Below are 16,298 nucleotides of genomic sequence, written 5' to 3' on the forward strand. Positions count from 1 at the left end.
TTCACATCCCTCTATCATCTCTCCATGGGGGAGTACAACCATTACCTCTCTCCTCTTTCACATCCCTCTATCATCTCTCCATGGGGGAGTACAACCATTACCTCTCTCCTCTTTCACATCCCTCTATCATCTCTCCATGGGGAAGTACAACCGTTACCTCTCTCCTCTTTCACATCCCTCTATCATCTCTCCATGGGGGAGTACAACCGTTACCTCTCTCCTCTTTCACGTCCCTCTATCATCTCTCCATGGGGGAGTACAACCATTACCTCTCTCCTCTTTCACATCCCTCTATCATCTCTCCATGAGGGAGTACAACCATTACCTCTCTCCTCTTTCACATCCCTCTATCATCTCTCCATGGGGGAGTACAACCATTACCTCTCTCCTCTTTCACATCCCTCTATCATCTCTCCATGGGGGAGTACAACCATTACCTCTCTCCTCTTTCACATCCCTCTATCATCTCTCCATGGGGGAGTACAACCATTACCTCTCTCCTCTTTCACATCCCTCTATCATCTCTCCATGGGGGAGTACAACCATTACCTCTCTCCTCTTTCACATCCCTCTATCATCTCTCCATGGGGGAGTACAACCATTACCTCTCTCCTCTTTCACATCCCTCTATCATCTCTCCATGGGGGAGTACAACCATTACCTCTCTCCTCTTTCACATCCCTCTATCATCTCTCCATGGGGGAGTACAACCATTACCTCTCTCCTCTTTCACATCCCTCTATCATCTCTCCATGGGTGCGTCCCAATAATCTCTCCTTCCTCCTGAAGTGTAACATTCCTTCTCTACTCCTCACAAATGGTAAATCATTGGATTGGTGTTGGCATGGGGTAGAGGGAGTTCACATATACCAGTCATTTCCTTTAAATCCATGAAGGGAAGTGGACAAGTTCACACTTAGAAAGGAGAGAGAGAGAATTAGATAAAGTTGTGGAGATAAAGGAATATGTGAGCAGAAACCCTCCAGGTACAGATACTGTATGTAGAACCATAGTAAAGTCCAGTATGGACTATCAATACAGGTACTGTATGTAGAACCATAGTAAAGTCCAGTATGGACTATCAATACAGATGCTGTATGTAGAACCATAGTAAAGTCCAGTATGGACTATCAATACAGGTACTGTATGTAGAACCATAGTAAAGTCCAGTATGGACTATCAATACAGGTACTGTATGTAGAACCATAGTAAAGTCCAGTATGGACTATCAATACAGATACTGTATGTAGAACCATAGTAAAGCCCAGTATGGACTATCAATACAGATACTGTATGTAGAACCATAGTAAAGTCCAGTATGGACTATCAATACAGATACTGTATGAAGAACCATAGTAAAGCCCAGTATGGACTATCAATACAGGTACTGTATGTAGAACCATAGTAAAGTCCAGTATGGACTATCAATACAGATACTGTATGTAGAACCATAGTAAAGCCCAGTATGGACTATCAATACAGATACTGTATGTAGAACCATAGTAAAGTCCAGTATGGACTATCAATACAGATACTGTATGTAGAACCATAGTAAAGCCCAGTATGGACTATCAATACAGATACTGTATGTAGAACCATAGTAAATCCCAGTATGGACTATCAATACAGGTACTGTATGTAGAACCATAGTAAAGTCCAGTATGGACAATCAATACAAAGTGAGCATTTAGAATGAGGCCCAGTTCAATGAGAGGAAGTCTTAACAGAACTCGGGGATGACAGACATGAAGTGGGTGGGTGGAGATAATATTATTTTATAATGATGAATTGTTGATTGATTTTCAATCAACAAACAGGAGAAAAACACAACAGAAGAACAAGTGGGGAGGCAACCACTAACATTAGTGTCATATTCTAATGAAGCAACCACTAACATTACAGTGTGATATTCTAATGAAGTAACCACTAACATTACAGTGTGATATTCTAATGAAGCAACCACTAACATTACAGTGTGATATTCTAATGAAGTAACCACTAACATTACAGTGTGATATTCTAATGAAGTAACCACTAACATTAGTGTGATATTGTAATGAAGTAATGTTAGTGGTTACTAACATTTAGGGCCTCCCGAGTGGCATAGCGGTCTAAGGCACTGCATCTCAGTGCTAGAGGCGTCACTACAGACCTGGTTCGATTCCAGGCTGTATCACAACCGGCCATGATTGGGAGTACCATAGGGCTGAGCACAATTGGCCTAGCGTCATCCTGGTTAGGGTTTGGCCGGGGTAGGCTGTCATTGTAAATAAAAAATTGTTCTTAACTGACTTGGCAAGTTAAATAAAGGTTCAACATTTTTTTTTACCATTTATATGACTAGTATCTATGTGGATCCTACTACAGTTTAACCAGCTCAGCTATAGACTACACCAGCATGACTAGTATCTATGTGGATCCTACTACAGTTTAACCAGCTCCGCTATAGACTACACCAGCATGACTAGTATCTATGTGGATCCTACTACAGTTTAACCAGCTCCGCTATAGACTACACCAGCATGACTAGTATCTATGTGGATCCTACTACAGTTTAACCAGCTCCGCTATAGACTACACCAGCATGACTAGTATCTATGTGGACCCTACTACAGTTTAACCAGCTCAGCTATAGACTACACCAGCATGACTAGTATCTATGTGGACCCTACTACAGTTTAACCAGCTCCGCTATAGACTACACCAGCATGACTAGTATCTATGTGGACCCTAGTACAGTTTAACCAGCTCAGCTATAGACTACACCAGCATGACTAGTATCTATGTGGACACTACTACAGTTTAACCAGCTCAGCTATAGACTACACCAGCATGACTAGTATCTATGTGGACCCTACTACAGTTTAACCAGCTCAGTTATAGACTACACCAGCATGACTAGTATCTATGTGGACCCTACTACAGTTTAACCAGCTCAGCTATAGACTACACCAGCATGACTAGTATCTATGTGGACCCTACTACAGTTTAACCAGCTCAGCTATAGACTACACCAGCATGACTAGTATCTATGTGGACCCTACTACAGTTTAACCAGCTCAGCTATAGACTACACCAGCATGACTAGTATCTATGTGGACCCTACTACAGTTTAACCAGCTCAGCTATAGACTACACCAGCATGACTAGTATCTATGTGGACCCTACTACAGTTTAACCAGCTCAGCTATAGACTACACCAGCATGACTAGTATCTATGTGGACTCTACTACAGTTTAACCAGCTCAGCTATAGACTACACCAGCATGACTAGTATCTATGTGGATCCTACTACAGTTTAACAAGCTCAGCTATAGACTACACCAGCATGACTAGTATCTATGTGGAACCTACTACAGTTTAACCAGCTCAGCAGTACCAGAGAGCCAAAACCCAGGATAAAGGGGCTGAGTGAATGTGGTCTGGACTCTGTGGAGGAGGGTCATTGAGTCAGAGACACTGTAGAAGGACAGAGTACCTGCCTTGTGATCCAGGTACACTCCTATTCTGGAGGACTGAGGGCCTGATACTTTAGTCACAACATTATTGTGTCTGAACCAATTACCACCACTATAGCACTTTAAACTCCAGGACTTTAAAAGTTTGGGGTCACTTAGAAATGTCCTTGTTTTTTAAAGAAAAGCAATTTCTTTTGTCCATTAAAATAACATTGAATTGATCAGAAATACAGTGTAGACATTGTTTACGTTGTAAATGACTATTGTAACTGGAAACGGCAGATTTTTTTATGGAATATCTACACAGGCGTACAGAGGCCCATTATCAGCAACCATCACTCCTGTGTTCCAAAGACACGTTGAGTTGGCTAATCCAAGTTTATCATTTAAAGAAAGGCTAATTGATCATGAGAAAACCCTTTTGCAATTGTTAGCACAGCTGAAAACTGTTGTGCTAATTTAAAGAAGCAATAAAACTGGCCTTCTTTAGACTAGTTAAGTATGTGGAGCATCGGCATTTGTGGGTTCGATTACAGGCTCAAAATGTCCAGAAACAAAGAACTTTCTTCTGAAACTCGTCAGTCTATTCTTGTTCTGAGAAATGAAGGCTATTCTATGCGAGAAATTGCCAAGAAACTGAAGATCTCGTACAACGCCATGTACTACTCCCTTCACAGAACAGCGCAAATTGGCTCTAACCAGAATGGAAAGAGGAGTGGGAGGCCCCGGTGCACAACTGAGCAAGAGGACAAGTACATTAGAGTGTCTAGTTTGAGAAACAGACGCCTCGCAAGTCCTTAACTGGCAACTTCATTAAATAGTACCCACAAAACACCAGTCTCAACGTCAACAGTGAAGAGGCGACTCAGGGATGCTGGCATAGTCTTACATCTCCAAAGTACTGAAGAGGATGGACAACGATGCTGGGTAAGTCTGAAGATACGCTGGCACTGGAGAGAGACTGATAACTCTGGAGAGAGACAGACAGACATACAGACACAGAAACAGAACCAATTCAATTTTAGTTTTAATTTCATATCACATGTATCAAGGCAGTGTCATGACGTTGCCCTCTGTGGATAGCGAGTACCATCCCCCTCTCTCTCTCACCACCTCTGTCTTCCCCCTACCAACAGGCTCTGTTAGGCAGGTCATAAATTCCTAGAGAAGTTGCATCCTCATGGCCAGAGTATAAGAGAGAGTGAGTTTTCATAGGAACTTCTTCCACATCACAGATCTTGTGAACTGAACAATACAATACCCGAATGTATAAACGGTCGGTGAAGTAGCCAGCTACGAACTGGTCCGTTTTGTACAATTTGGTGACCTCAGGAAAGACAATACAGCCACATTACCATAACTCTGTTTATACAAGAGTCTCAGTTATGAGGCTTGCATCTAATTGTTGTATAAAATCAATAAGTAAAGATGAAACTATTTGTGAAATTATGTAATGTGATTTTAAACTGTTTTAATGAAAGAAACTCCAATTCCCTTTGGAGTTTAACTAAATCATTGGCCCGCCCCATGAGCACAGATATTGATCTGGCGTCATGGGACAGCCTTTTTCTACTGTTACGAATATAACCCCCACTGGGAGCAATTCCCTTCAGACTAGTACCTCATCACAGAGGGAGTTAAGGTTTGAGTAGATTGCTGAATCGTTTAACCATACCACGTGGTTAAACTCTGAGACTATTGATCCGACAGAATAAGAGCTACTCTTTGATACTAATTACTAGTCTGCGGCTAGAAATGATGTACCCATGAATGCGAGGACCGACAACCGCTGAAACATCTATCCTATAACAACATTGCTGAATGTTACTCTGAACTATCCATTCTAACCACGGCAGAGAGAGAGAGGGCAGACAAACTCTACAACAGAAACAAACTTTCCAACAGAGATCACGACGACACACTGAGCGTAAATATATATATTGATTGCAATTATTCCCGAATGAGTGAGCGTTCATGTGCAAAAAAAAGGATTAGCATTTCAATTGTTAGAATTATCAAGTGTGTAGTGATTCATTTGCGTAATTCCCGCCTTCCTCAGTCTACACCCACTTCCCTTTTGTCTACCAAGCCGCCATGCCGGTTTAGCCCACTAGGACACATCCCCTATCATTTCCTTGTAACCATATCTACTTTGTTTGTTTGTATGTGCATTTCTGTGATTATTTAGTTAGTTAATAACTAAATGATTGAGACAATTGATGTATGGATGACTCATAGTGAAGACTGTAATGAGTGCAGATAACCAACAATTTACAACGTTTGGAATGAGACTAACGTGAGGTAAAGAATAATTAATTAATTAGAAGACTAATTGATCAGATATAAAAAAAATCTGAAAAGTTGTATTAGGAAAATTATAACTTTGTAATCTGAAGATTTTCCTTGGTGTCCCGACTTCCTAGTTAATTACATTTACATGATTAGAATAATCATGTAATAATAATTACAGAGAATTGATTTGATAAACTAACAGTCTTCAGTTTAGTGATGCCAAAGACACGACAGCAGTTTAGTTACCTGGAGGAAATGGATGTGATCCTCTGTGTGTGAGAGCTGCTCCAGCTCAGTGCTTCTCTTCCTCAGCTCAGCTATCTCCTGCTTCAGTTGCTCCAGGAGTCCTTCAGCTTGACTCACTTGAGCCTTCTCTTGGGCTCTGATCAGCTCCTTCACCTCAGAGCGCCTTCTCTCAATGGAGCGGATCAGCTCAGTAAAGATCTTCTCACTGTCCTCCACTGCTACCTGTGTAGAGTGCTGTTGAGAGAGAAAGGGAGAAAGAGGGAGGAGAAGAGAGAGAAATAAGGAGACAGAGGGGGGACAGGGAGAGCATGAGACTGACTTGTCTTACTTTAATGAGCCATCCTCATTACACTAACACCCCCCCCCCTAAAAATACATTGCGTGCCACCACAACCTCCACACAATCACATTATACAGTACCCAACGCCACAGTACAATACACCATCCAGCACCACATTCCAACCGTACATCCAACCCCTCCTCTCCAGCCGTACAGACAGACCCCCTGAGCCCCCATACCTCCCGAAACATCTCCATACTGTTGATCATTTTGTAAACCTCAACCTCAACCCTAAGGCGTCAACAGTAATGGCATTACCCTGGCAACACAGAAAAAACATGATGAACAGTCTGTCATTGCAGAAAATGGACACCCCTCCCCAACAACCAGGTCAACCCGAGCCAACCAGCTATTGGTGTCCAGGGCTCCATGTAATACCCTCCACTGGATGACCCCTGACCTCTCCAGCACTGGGAGCTTATAGAGCACCCTCCACCTATACCCTGCCATGCTCTCAGCCCCCACAACCCCCTGCCACTGATGCCCCATCCCTCCCGCTAGGCTCCTGATGTGTTTAACCTTGACACTGAGGGTGTACAGCACCTTGCCCCCCCACCTCTGAAAACTCCCCCAGGCTCAGAGTGTTAAAAGTCAGTAAGTCCTCTGGACTCCTGCCAGTCCCCAGTCTCTGCTGTCACTTGCAGTAATGGAAACAGTGGAGGCCCCTCCTCAGGTTTCTCCAGTCCCCTCCTCACTAGATCAGGCAGAGCCTCCTGGACTAACCTCATGACTTTCTCCAGTAGCCTAAGAGACTTTAGTCCCATCTGCTGTGCCAACCCCCCACCCCCCGGCAGCTGCAGGTCTGCTAGTCTCTTGATGCCTGCTGCCATTAAAGGTCCCTGCAGGATGGCTGAATTTAACCTTTATTTAACTAAGAACAAATTCTTATTTATAATGACAGCCTACACCGGCCAAACACGGACGACGCTGGGCAAATTGTGCGCCACCCTATGGGACTCCCAATCACAGCCGGTTGTGATACAGCCTGGATTCAAACCAGGGTGTCTGTAGTGACACCTCAAGCACTGCGATGCAGTGCCTTAGACCGCTGTGCCACTCGGGAGCCCTGAATGAGCAGACCTCAACGGGATCAGTGAGCTGTGGAAGATGGTCTCCTCCCATACCCACGGCCCAGGCACCACACCTCCCTCTCGTGTGGGCCTCAGCAGCTGCCAGGCCCTCAGTACTGCAGCATAGAAATCAGAGACCCCTGCTGTATTGAGTCTCTCCAGCCGCATGATGAAGAGCTGCTGATCCAGCCCCAATACACCAGCCCTCCTCAACAGAGCACATGCTGGTTCCCTCCAGCCCACCTCCGTACGTACGGTACAGTAGCCTCTGCACCGCTTTGAGTCAGAATGCTGCCACCCTGCTCTCCAGGTCCACCAGGCCTTGTTCCCACTCCTGGATAGGCAGGTACAGCACCTCCGCCCTCAGCCAGTGATGCCCCGACCAGAAAAAAGCCTAGATACACCCCCAAGCATATTGAGCCTCTCACAGCCCCATTGCAACACCCCTGGATGCTGTGGAGGTGCCCTGTCCCTCCATGCCCCACATAAGAGCCTCACTCTGCCCCAGTTTACCTAAGCAGAAGACACCCCCTCGTCCACCCTTAAACTATTCTCCAGGGCCCGTAGGTCCTGCTCATCCCTAACCAACACAGACGTCATCAGCATATGCTGACACTGCTATGTCTGTCCCCAACCCTACGCCTGGCTCTCACACTCCCTGTAGCCTCCTGCGGAGCAAACGGTACGTTTGGTCCTTGTGTACGTAGAGTCCAGGTGGGACTTCAGTCTGTTAGCAAGGACCTTGGCAAAGACCTTATTGTCCACACAGAGCAATTCCACAGGCCACCAGTTCTTTAACCTGTCTGGGCTAGGGAACAGTATTTTCACGGCCGGATGAAAAACGTACCTAATTTAAACAGGTTACTACTCTGGCCCAGAAACTAGAATATGCATATTATTAGTAGATTTGGATAGAAAACACTCTGAAGTTTCTAAAACTGTTTGAATGGTGTCTGTGAGTCTAACAGAACTCATATGGCAGGCAAAAACCTGAGAAAAGGTCAACCAGGAAGTGGAGGATCTGAGAATTGTAGTTCTTCTTTCTAGTCCCTTTCGAAACTACAGTATCTGTGGGGTTACATTGCACTTCCTAAGGCTTCCATTGGCTGTCAAAAGCCTTCAGAAAGTTGTTTCAGCCTTCTCCTGTTACTGTGCAGATAATAAGAGCTCAGTTACTGAGTGGACTGCCTGGGGACAAAGGGATTGGATATGCGCAGTCACGCGAGCACGCCGTTCCTTCTTTTTCTCCTTGAATGAATACGCTATTGTCCGGTTGGAATATTATCGCAATTTTACGTTAAAAATACCATGAAGATTGATTTTAAAACAGCGTTTGACATGCTTCTAAGTACGGTAATGGAACATTTTTGACTTTTCGTCTCTGGTACCGCGCTCGCGCGTTAAGCCTTTGGATAGTGCTCTGAACGCACGAACAAAACAGAGGAATTTGGACATAAATATGTATTATTTCGAACAAAAACAACATTTCTTGTGGAAGTAGCAGTCCTGGGAGTGTATTCTGACGAAGATCAGCAAAGGTAAGAGAATATTTATAATACTAATTCTGAGTTTAGGTTGCCCCGAACTTGGCGGGTGTCTGTATAGCTCTCTGTGATGGCTGAGCTATGTACTCAGAATATTGAAAAATGTGCTTTCTCCGTAAAGCTATTTTAAAATCTGACAAAGCGGTTGCATCCAGGAGTAGTCTATCTATAATTCTTTAAATAATTGTTATATATTTTGTCAACGTTTATGATGAGTATTTTTGTAAATTGATGTGCACATTCACCGGTGGTTTTGGTGGGAATACATTTTCTGAACATCACACGCCAATGTAAAATGCTGTTTTTGGATATAAATATGAACTTTATCGAACAAAACATACATGTATTGTGTAACATAATGTCCTAGGAGTGTCATCTGATGAAGATTGTAAAAGGTTAGTGCTTCAGTTAGCTGTGTTTTGGGTTTTATTGACACATGTCCTTGCTTAGAAAATGGCTGTTTGATTATTTTTGTCTATGTACTCTCCTAACATAATCTAATGTTTTGCTTTCGCTGTAAAGCCTTTTTGAAATCGGACAATGTGGTTACATCAAGGAGAAGTGTATCATTAAAATGGTGTAAAATAGTTGTATGTTTGAGAAAGTTGAATTATGACATTTTGTTGTTTTTGAATTTGCCGCCCTGATATTTCACTGGCTGTGTCCCGCAGATAACTTCTATGGGCTACGTGGGACGCTAAGTCGCTCAAATACCTTTTTTTGGGCAGGTGAGTCAAAGCCGCCCGTCTACATCTTAGTGGCAGCTCCCCCACCCTGACGGACTCACGCAGCACAAGTCCTGTCTAATAATTCCCCAGAACTTTTTATAAAATTGGACAGGCAGACCTTTTGAGAGACGGCAGCTGAGAGTTTGTGAAAGGCCAGGGAAATGACAACTTGATTTCTCTGTGACAGAGAGAGTTTGGAAAGGTCTATGAGCAGAACCTGAGAACACCCAGGATCACAGAGTTCTGCCCTCTATAAATCAGAGTACAACTCCACAGTCCGATGCCTCGTCTCCCCACAACAGAAGTTACCCACCCATCAGGCTCCCTCATCTCCCCACAACAGAAGTTACCCACCTCATCTCCCCACAACAGAAGTTACCCACCTCATCTCCCCACAACAGAAGTTACCAATCCATCAGACTCCCTCATCTCCCCACAACAGAAGTTATCCACCCATCAGGCTCCCTCATCTCCCCCACAACAGAAGTTACCCATCCATCAGACTCCCTCATCTCCCCCACAACAGAAATTACATGCCCATCAGTCAAACGTAAACAATGGATTTTCTTAGTTTCCCCACTCTGTTTTTCTATCCCAAAAGTGCTGGGTGCATCCATCTCTCTCAACATGGAAAATCTAGCTCTTACAAGTCCTCCTTTTTCTTTCATCTGAAAAGAAAGCCCCTAGGTCCCTGAGTAGTTCAGATAATCTATCTTGCAGCCCCACCCTACCTTGACCCACCAGCTCAGCCGCCACCTCACTAATGAACCTTTCAAGCTCCCCCAGGACTCTCCTGGCCTCTGAAGAGGATAAAGCTGTATACTGCTAACAGAAAACCTGAATCTGGGCTTTCCCTACATCCCACCACTGACTGAGAGACTCAAACTCCCCCTTCTGCTGTCCCTACCTTTCCCAAAAGCCATGGAAGCTTGAGCAAAAAGTGGTACCTTGTAAGAGCTTTACATTGAATTTCCAATAGGACACCTGCCTGGGCCCTGGTGAACAAAGAACTGAGCCATGGCAATATGATGGTCTGAAAACTCAACTGGGAGAATGGAGGCCCTCAATAGCCTATTGCTGATGCTTGAATGTATAGATACGATCCAGGAGAGCTGTGCTCACCCTACCCCAAACCTCTTTACCCACGTATACTGCTTTGAGGTGGGATACTTCATTCTCCATGTGTCCACTAGATGGACCTGATTCAGAACATTATTCAACACCCCTGCTGAGCCCACTTCCTGAGTGAGAGGACTCCAAACCACTCATTCTTCATTGCGTGTTGTACTGACATTACAAACCTTCCAGGATCAATAAAATAAGACTCCAGCAGAACCTTCTTTTCCCTCTTTACTCTCCATCAGGAACCTAGAAAGTTATCTCGTCGTATATACTGGGCCCTCCACCTGACTGGCTGTCAGCTCTGGATCCAATGAGCCATTTGAAAATGAGGCCTCCTCCTCTCCTGCTGACCCACCGCCCTCTTCTCCTCCAATGGCACAGTACCGTCCTCCTCCTCCCCTGTCTACCTCCCTGATCAATGCCTCCTCCCCAATGACAGGCAATATTTCCTGGGATGAGCCCACCAAGACTTTGCCCACCGGAGTCTCCGTTACGATAGCAACCCTCCTCACCTCCACCAGCACCCCCATCTTTCTCCACGGCCTGCGCCCCACCATTTCACCCTGCTCTACTCTCCTCCCTCCAGTAGCAGAGAGAGACCCAGCCTCTGCCCCCTGAGTCCTAGCCCCAGCTGCCGGAAGGTCGTGCTTTTCTGCACTAGCATTATGCCCTAAGTCTCCACACTCAAAACACCACAAACTATCTGTGTTAGCAAACCCTGTGTACCCCCTGCTTAACCTTGGAGTGGACATTTACCTGCTGTTCTACGTTGTTAAGAAACAAATACTTGCCTATGAAATTACAAATTATTGCCTACGAATTAGGGTTGACACCCAGCCGAGAGCACAAGAAAACCACTTGCAAACTTACCAAAATGTACCCATTCCTTAGGGGATCTGTTTGTACGTAATAAACGGAGGCAGATTAGCCACCACAACTCTTGTTAGCGGGGTTGAAAGAGGCCAAATCGGCACCAACACACCCCACTCGCAACTAGCCAGACAACAAGACTTTTCATTAACACAACCACCGCCTTGTTCATTCTGGATGCAGAGTGTATACAGTACCAGTCAAAAGTTTGGACACACCTACTCATTTAAGGGGTTTTCTTTATTTTTACTATTTTCTGCATTGTAGAAATTGTACAGTCTGTACAAACAATAGTATGCAAGTATAAACACCATGGGACCATGCAGCCGTCATACCGCTCAGGAAGGAGATGCGTTCTGTCTTCTAGAGATGAACGTACTTTGGTGCGAAAAGTGCAAATCAATCCCAGAACAATGGCAAAGGATCTTGTGAAGATGCTGGAGGAAACAGGTACACAAGTATCTATATCCACAGTAAAAACGAGTCCTATATCGACATAACCTGAAAGGCCGCTCAGCAAGGAAGAAGCCACTGCTCCAAAACCACAATAAAAAAGTCAGACTACGGTTTGCAACTACACATGGGGACAAAGGTCGTACTTTTTGGAGAAATGTCCTCAGGTCTGATGAAACAAAAATAGAACTGTTTGGCCATAATAACCATCGTTATGTTTGGAGGAAAAAGGGGGAGGCTTACAAGCCGAAGAACACCATCCCAATTGTGAAGCATGGGGATGGCAGCATCATGTTGTCAGGGTGCTTTGCTGCAGGAGGGACTGGTGCACTTCACAAAATAGATGGCATCATGAGAAGGAAAATTATGTGGATATATTGAAGCAACATCTCAAGACATCAGTCAGGAAGTTAAAGCTTGGTCGCAAATGGGTCTTCCACATGGACAATGACCCTAAGCATACTTCCAAAGTTGTGGCAAATGGCTTAAGGACAACAAAGTCGAGGTATTGGAGTGGCCATCCCAAAGCCCTGACCTCAATCCTATAGAATATTTGTGGGCAGAACTGAAAAAGTGTGTGCGAGCAAGGAGGCCTACTGACCTGACTCAGTTACACCAGCTTTGTCAGGAGGAATGGGCCAAGATTTACCCAACTTATTGTGGGAAGCTTCTGGAAGGCTACCTGAAACGTTTGACCCAAGTTAAACAATTTAAAAGGCAATGCTACCAAGTACTACTTGAGTGTATGTAAACTTCTGACCTACTGGGAACGTGATGAAATAAATAATAGCTGAAAAAATCACTCTCTCTACTATTATTCTGACATTTCACATTCTTAAAACCTCTTAGTGATCCCTTCGCGCGCCAATCCCTTTAGCGAGATCGATTTGACAACATCCAGTGAAATTGCAGAGCGAAATTGCAGAGCGCCAAAAACAGAAATACTCATAATAATAATTCACAAAACATACATGTGTAATACATCAAAATAAAGCTTAACGTATTGTTAATCCAGCCGCAGTGTCAGATTTCAAAAAGGCTTTACGGCGAAAGCAAACCATGCGATTATCTGAGGACAGCACCCCGCATACAAACACATGAAAATCATTTTTCAACAGCCAGGTGTGACACAAAGTCAGAAATAACGATATAATTCATCCCTTACCTTTGAAGATCTTCTTCTGTTGGCACTCCAAAATGTCCCAGAAACATCACAAATGGTCCTTTTGTTCAATAAATTCTTTCTTTATATCCCCAAAATGTCCATTTATTTGGCACGTTTGATTCAGAAAATACACCGGTTCCAACTCGCCCAACATGACTACAAAGTATCTAATATTAGACTTAAATATTAAACTTGGTCCAAACATTTCAAACAACATTCCTAATTCAACGTTAGGTATTCTGAAACGTAAATAATGGATCAAATTTAAGACTGGATAAACTGTGTTCAATACCGGACGAAAACAAAGTGAAGTGCGTTCCAGCTCGTGCACACCAAAAGACTATAGTCCACCTGGAGTGACACATGGAAAGAACAGGGCTCCTTCTTCATTTCCTAAAAGAAAAACATCAACCAATTTCTAAAGACTGTTGACATCTAGTGGAAGCCATAGGAACTGCAAGCATATTTCTATTAAAAAGGGCTTACCATAAACTAATGGAAAACAGATTGACCTCAAAAAAAACATCCCTGGATGGATTGTGCTCAGGGTTTTGCCTGCCAAATCAGTTCTGTTATACTCACAGACATTATTCAAACAGTTTTAGAAACTTCAGTGTTTTTTATCCAAATCTACTAATACTATGCATATCCTAGCTTCTGGGCCTGAGTAGCAGGCAGTTTACTTTGGGCACGCTTTTCATCCGGACGTAAAAATACTGCCCCCTAGCCCAAAGAGGTTTTAAGTGGTCATCCTAACTGACCTAAGACAGGGCATTTTTACTAGGATTAAATGTCAGGAATTGTGAAAAACTGAGTTTAAATGTATTTGTCTGAGGCGTATGTAAACTTACAACTTCAACTGTATGTCTGTGTCTTCTACGTGGTGTTCCATACTGTATGTGATGAGATGTCTGTCTTCTACATGGTGTGTTGTGGAAATTCTTACACAGGGACACTCAAAGTCAATCTTAAATGAATCATTGTTTATTATCAGCGAGCTGGAGAGGTTCCAACCAATTTAATGCACCATAGTACACATGTCAATCAGGACCTCTCCCTGGGCAGACCCAGCGGTTGTCTTATATATGGCTATACACAGACAAGTTATATTTGCATGATTTAGCATAATTAATGAATCATTACCATTTTGTTTCATTCATGTGACTGACCAATACTGTTTCATAACATGTGACAGACCAACAACTCATAAGGCTTCTCCTCTATAAGCTGAGACCTTGAAACTGAGATATCTTTCGTTTGTTCTCAAAACAAGGTCTGGGCGTACTGCCAAATTGCAGTTACTGATAAGAGGAGGATTTATTCAGTCAACCACTTGCATGAACACAGAAATTGGTTTATAGAACAGCACATGAATGGAACACAGAATAAAAGAAAAGCACAAACCTTAAAATTCCCATTACAGGTGTTCCATACTGTATGAATTCTGTAAGATAAGAATTTAGAAGTATCCATGTTGTTAATAAAGTTATTGTATCACTTAAACATTTCATTTTGGGAGCACCAAAAGGTGATCAAACATCTTCTTTCTGTCTATAAAACAAACAACAAATACTCTCAATGTTTCTGTCTTATTTGAGCTGTTGTTCTACACTTCAATGTGTTCCACTTTTCTTTTGACCGTTGAAGAAACAAAGTAACAGAGTGATCTATCACACAGTGTCAGACTGTCACACAGACGTTAATCATGGTTCCTTTCCATGTCAATATAACAGAGTGATCTATCACAGTGTCAGACTGTCACACAGACGTTAATCATGGTTCCTTTCCATGTCAATGTAACAGAGTGATCTATCAGTGTCAGACTGTTACATAGACATTAATCATGGTTCCTTTCCATGTCAATGTAACAGAGTGATCTATCACAGTGTCAGACTGTTACATAGACATTAATCATGGTTCCTTTCCATGTCAATGTGGATTTGTAATAACACTGTGTTATAATAGTACTTTGATGAAGAAGCTGCTGGGAAACACTTCAGCAATTAATATAATTGAAGAGAATTAAGTTACCATCCTGAACCTTCTTTTACAATTTTGCGGTTTGAAATCATTTCAAAAACATTGTGTGTTTGATTAAACTTGGCTGGTACAATGGAAGCAACAGAAAAATTATAAACATGCAAAACTCTGACCACCTGACACTCCAGGCAGGCAAAAGCAAACGCTCAATGTATTTGAAAGATTTCTAATAGTATTTGAACCCAGGTCAGGAGCGGATGATGTTGGTGTTTTGGTACTGAATGTACCAGAGATGGAGACAGGACAGATTGGAACAGAACCAGTGAGACCCAGACCAAAAATCAACCACTAGAGATCTCTAGACCCATGTGTCTCATCTGTAATGAGACCAAGACCAGTTTAAATGTGTCTCACCTGTAATGAGACCAAGACCAGTTTACATGTGTCTCACCTGTAAGGAGACCAAGACCAGTTTAAATGTGTCTCACCTGTAATGAGACCAAGACCAGTTTAAATGTGTCTCACCTGTAATGAGACCAAGACCAGTTTAAATGTGTCTCACCTGTAATGAGACCAAGACCAGTTTAAATGTGTCTCACCTGTAAGGAGACCAAGACCAGTTTAAATGTGTCTCACCTGTAATGAGACCAAGACCAGTTTAAATGTGTCTCACCTGTAATGAGACCAAGACCAGTTTAAATGTGTCTCACCTGTAATGAGACCAAGACCAGTTTAAATGTGTCTCACCTGTAAGGAGACCAAGACCAGTTTAAATGTGTCTCACCTGTAATGAGACCAAGACCAGTTTAAATGTGTCTCACCTGTAATGAGACCAAGACCAGTTTAAATGTGTCTCACCTGTAATGAGACCAAGACCAGTTTAAATGTGTCTCACCTGTAAGGAGACCAAGACCAGTTTAAATGTGGACCAATGAGACCCAGAGTGTGAACATTAATACTAGTGTGATGATGATGCTGTCAGTACAGAATAGTGTGGTGAGGTTCAGAGTTGGTCATTAGTCCTCGTTTT

The sequence above is a fragment of the Salmo trutta genome, chromosome 4, assembly GCF_901001165.1.
Source record: "Salmo trutta chromosome 4, fSalTru1.1, whole genome shotgun sequence".
Lineage (NCBI taxonomy): Eukaryota > Metazoa > Chordata > Actinopteri > Salmoniformes > Salmonidae > Salmo > Salmo trutta.